The following is a 5,018-nucleotide window of genomic DNA, read 5'->3' as shown; positions in this document are numbered from 1 at the left end:
AGTGGTTTTCAAGAACTCTAACTAAACCCATTTTTATTTCACAGTAGTTCTTTCCAGTCTGCCTTCAACCTTCAATGTACAATGTCTATGTGTATTTATTTTTCTGTATTCAATAATATGGTGATAGATGCATTGTTTTTACTCTCTCACTTTTTATTTATTTATTTATTTATCATTTATTTATTTATTTATTTTTTATTTCACATGATTAAATACTTCTTAAAAGCTTGATTTTAATCAGCCTGAGCTGCCATAACAAAATATCACAGTTTGGATAGCTCAAATAACAGATAATTATCCTTTCACAGTTCTGGACATTAGAATTCCAAGATCAGGGTACCAGCAGAGCTGATTCCTGGTATAACTTACCTTCTTGGTTTTCAGATAGCTACCTTCTTGTATTAGGAGGGTCCTTTTTTTTTTTTTTAAGATTTTATTTATTTATTTGACTGAGAGAGTGATCACAAGTAGGCAGAGGGGGAGGGGAAAGCAGGCCCCCTGCTGAGCAGGGAGCTTGATGCAGGGCTACATCCCTGGATCCTGAGATCTTGACCTGAGCCAAGGCAGAGGCTTAACTCAGTGAGCCAGCCAGGCACCCCAGGAGTGACTGGGTTTTGAATCACAGTGGGGACTTTTGGGTGAATTCTGATGAATTGAAGACCTTGAACTTCCTTTGAGTTTATTTTGTGGGCAGAAATAGCAGAATCATTCCAAGTCAAGGAATTAGCTAAGTATTGTTTATTATTCCCCCAAGGCCTGACAGTAGCTTTTTAGGTGGATGCCAGTTCTCAGTTCCTACCTCCATTACTTTTCCCTGTACTTAGACTTACAACTAGATGCAACAGACCACAAAAGGATGACTACAGAACCAATCTGACTAGATGCACCAGATACAACAAATTACAAAATTTTATCAAGCTATATGGCACAGCCTGATGAATGCAGGTGGGAATAAGTCTAAGAGTACTATACAAGAGATGAAAAAAAGTGTATTGTTAGATCTGGCTGAATTTACTGATATGGTTACACTGACCAAAAGACCCTAAACAATATTGAATTAACAATAGTGAATGCATAATTTGGAATATGTGAAAGTAGCTCTAACACTTTACTTATTTGCTTAAATAAAACCTGGACTCAGTAGTGACCTGCATTAAATGAAGTTGAGATTTCAGAACATAACTGTTTTACTCTAAAGGGAAAATCTAAAGGTTTAAGGAGATGGGTATACTTATAAGTTTATTATGTAGGATCTCCCTATCCTTAATTCTGTCACCTGGGACTATCCAGAGGATGTGTCCTTCACCAATACCTTGAGCAATATATTTCTTTGAAAAACATCACCATCACTGGAAAAGCTCTATATTTATTTGCTGTTATCTGCAAGCTGAAGATTACAGTTGAAGATACTGTCATTGCAGTGAGTTCTCAGACCTAAGTGGTATGATGGGATCCCCGGGCTGCAGATACTGCTTAATGATCAGAAGATATATGAGCATGATCATCATAAGGGACAATAGGATTTGCAGTAATCAGAATATTTTGACACAGATCTTTGCTAGGGACTAACTGATTATAGGGACACTAGGTTTGATATACATGAGTATTTCCTTGTAAGCATGATCATTAAAGGAGCAACAGGGTTTGTAGTAATCAGAATATTTTGACATAGATCTTTGCTAGATACTAATTGATTATAGGGACACTATGTTTGACATACAGGAGTATTTCCTTAAAATCAAGTGGGAAAACCTCACAGTTTACTCAATTCCCAGACTTGAGCCAATTTAAGAACTAAACTATGAAATTGGAGTCAAATAAATTGTTTTAAGTATATGGCTTTGGGCTATGCATCAAAGTCATTAGCTTTAATTAGCAACTTTCCAGACAATAGGATTAGCTGAAAGGAAATCTAGGGCAAGAAGGCTCTCTTTAAGGTTGGTTTACATATCACATCTTCTCATATTCCATTGGCTTGAAATACTGTCATGGCAGTATCTTACTGCTCAGGAAATTTGAGGAGGTAATCTATAGCTGAGAAGCTATTTGCCTATTCAAACTTCAAGAAATCTATTCCTGAAAACAAGAAAAATGAGTAATGAATGAAAAATGGCAGTATCTTTTAAATCTTTTTCTAAGATTTATTTTTTTTTTTTAATTTATTTGAGAGAGAGAGAGAGACAGAGAGAATGACAGCTAGGGAAGTTGCAGAGGGAGAGGGGAAGAGAGAATCTCAAGAAGATCTGGCACAGGACTCCATTTCACAACCCTGAGATTGTGACTTGAGTCAAAACCAAGAGTCAGATGCTTAACCAACTCAAGGTGTCTGTCTGTTAAATCTTTAATAGTGTTTCCCTCCCTCCCCATTTTACTTTTTTGTTTTTTATTTAAATTAATATAGCTTAATAACTTCCTTTGTACTAATACTACTAATCACTGCCTACTTGATATAACAAATATATTTAGAATCCTGAATCATAAATTTTGAATAATACAGATTCTTTACAAATATATTAAGTAAAGATTATTATGAATTTTTGGAAATAATCTAAAGCATATCCTAGTAAATATCAGAGTTGAACTTATAGAACCAGTTCTTCTGGAGCACCTGGGTGGTTTAGTTGTTAAGCATTTGCCTTCGGCTCAGGTCATGATCTGAGGACCAAGTCCTGCATTTGTCTCCCTGCTCAGTGGGAAGCCTGCTTCTCTCTCTCCCACTCTCCCTATTTGTGTTCCCTCTCTCACTGTCTCTCTCTCTCTCTCTGTCAAATGAATAAATAGAATCTTAAAAAAACATAGAACCAGTTTTTCTAATAATGATGATAGATAATAGAAATGACTAACAAGAGATAATAGAATTCTTCTTCTCCAAGAACTAAATGGCAGATGATATCAGTGCTGCTGAGGGGCCCTGGAATGGGAGGCCACTGCAGGGTTTGGCAGTGGTATCCAGGGCCTGGATAGTGGCTGCTGCTGAGGTGGCAGAGCTCAAAGAAGGTCAAGGACAAGGGGTAGATCCCCATTACCAAGTGGGCCACCTGGTTAAGAATATAAAGATCAAGTTCCTGGAGATCTGTTTCTTCTCTCTGCCCCTCAAGGAATTTGAGATCATTGACTTTCCTGGGAGATATTCCTCAAGGATAAAGTTTGGAAGGTTATGCCTATGCAAAAGCAGACCCAGGCTGGCATTTATTACCATCAGAGATTTCAATGGGTAGATTGGTCTAGGTGTTAAATGTTCTAAGGAGGTAGCCACTGCCATCCATGGGGACATCATACTGGCTAAGTTTTCCATCATCCTCTGCAATGAGGCTTCTGTGGTAACAAGATCACCTAGCTCCACGCTTTCACATGCAAGGTGATCAGCCACTATGGCTCTGTGCTGGTGTGCCTTGTCCTTAACCCAGGGGCACTGGCATTGTCCAAGAAGTTACTGATGATGGCCAATATTGACAACTGCTACACTTTAGCCAGAGGCTGAACTGGCATCCTGGGCAATTACACCAAAGCCACTTTTGATGCCATTTCCAAGACTTACAGCTATCTCATCCCTCACCTCTGGAAGGGGATTGTGGTCGCCAAGTGTCCCCAGCAGGAATTCACTGACCGTCTTGTAAAGACCTACAACAGAGTTTCCATGTAGAGTACACAGGCTCCAACTGTGGCCACCAAATAGTTGTATATAAGTATAAATAACTAAAACAAATAAATAATTGTGAAAATTTAAAAATACATATGATAAGGATCCAAAAACACACATGGGATGAAACTAATACAGTAGTATAAAATGAAAACAAAGAGTAAGTGTTCAGGATAAGAGCTTAGGAGAAAAAAAAAAAAAGATCAGCATAAACTTCAGTGTTCTGTAGTAAAGAATTTCTTTCAGCATGCTGTTATTTCTGTCAGCTTCTAAAAACAAACAGAAGGTACTATTCAATTTGTTATTCTAAAATGTATTTCAAAATTTAATATATTTTTAACATGCATTACAAAAATTTCTAGGATATATTCCAAATTAACATGTCCAAACTTGAAGTCTAGCCTACTGACCTTGTCATCGTCATCTCAATAAAGGTTAACTCTAGGTTTCCAGTCACTCATGACAAATATTTGGGCAGCCAAATTGATTTTTCTTTTCCATCTCCTCTGTCACTGATCCATAGACAACATTTTTTTTCTCTGACTTCAGAATAAGTCTGAAATATGATCACTTACCAATACTTTCACAGCATTAAAATGGAACAAATTACCCATATGACTAATACCATGAATGATTCAAATGAATATGCTGAATATGAGAACATGAAAACAAAACAGTACACACTGTGCAATTTTATTTATAAGATGTCCTAAAACTAGTCTATGGTTTAAAAAGTGATTTTCTCTATCTGGAATGCTGACTGAGAAGAAATAAGACAGAAAATTCTAATGGAAATTTTCTATTGGAAATTTTTCTAATGGAATTTTTCTATTGATAGGTATATAGTTTAGCCAGGTATACATTATTAAAAATTCATTGGATTTTAATATTAAAATGTGTTCACTCACTAAATGCAAATTTTACATAAAACAATGGGAACAAGTATTTAATTTCTAAGTTTGCTTTTCACATGATTATGGATAAAAAATCCTAAAACTACTATTTGTTATGCTAGGCTTAAGCAAATGAATAAACATACTGAGGATGATAAAAGTTGTATTTCTCAATGTGGAGCAAGGAGTTAAAGATATGGAAAATGAAGGCGCTAGAAGAAACTTGGGTTGTTGCTTTGAATTAGAGATGTCTGTATAGATACACACAAACATACATATATGCATGTATACCTTATACTCACACACACAACTGTATGTTTCCTTTTATATCTGTTTATGCAGAAGAGTTAAAAACAATGCTACACCAGTGACAATGAGCACATGTAAATAAATAATGGTTTCTAAATAAAATTCCTCACTAAATTAACCAAGGGAAATAGTCGGTTTCAGGGTGTGGCTTGTAAAGTAGAAAATAAACCTAGTAC

General features: G+C 36.1%; 1 pseudogene; it reads left to right on the top strand.

Annotated features, from left to right (window-relative positions):
* Positions 1 to 2,879: 2,879 nt before the first annotated feature.
* Positions 2,880 to 3,643, top strand: LOC131825594 (small ribosomal subunit protein uS5-like; annotated as a pseudogene).
* Positions 3,644 to 5,018: the final 1,375 nt, after the last annotated feature.

This window comes from Mustela lutreola, chromosome 2, assembly GCF_030435805.1.
Source record: "Mustela lutreola isolate mMusLut2 chromosome 2, mMusLut2.pri, whole genome shotgun sequence".
In the NCBI taxonomy this organism is placed as follows: domain Eukaryota; kingdom Metazoa; phylum Chordata; class Mammalia; order Carnivora; family Mustelidae; genus Mustela; species Mustela lutreola.
This window is presented reverse-complemented; position numbering and strand designations above follow the sequence as displayed.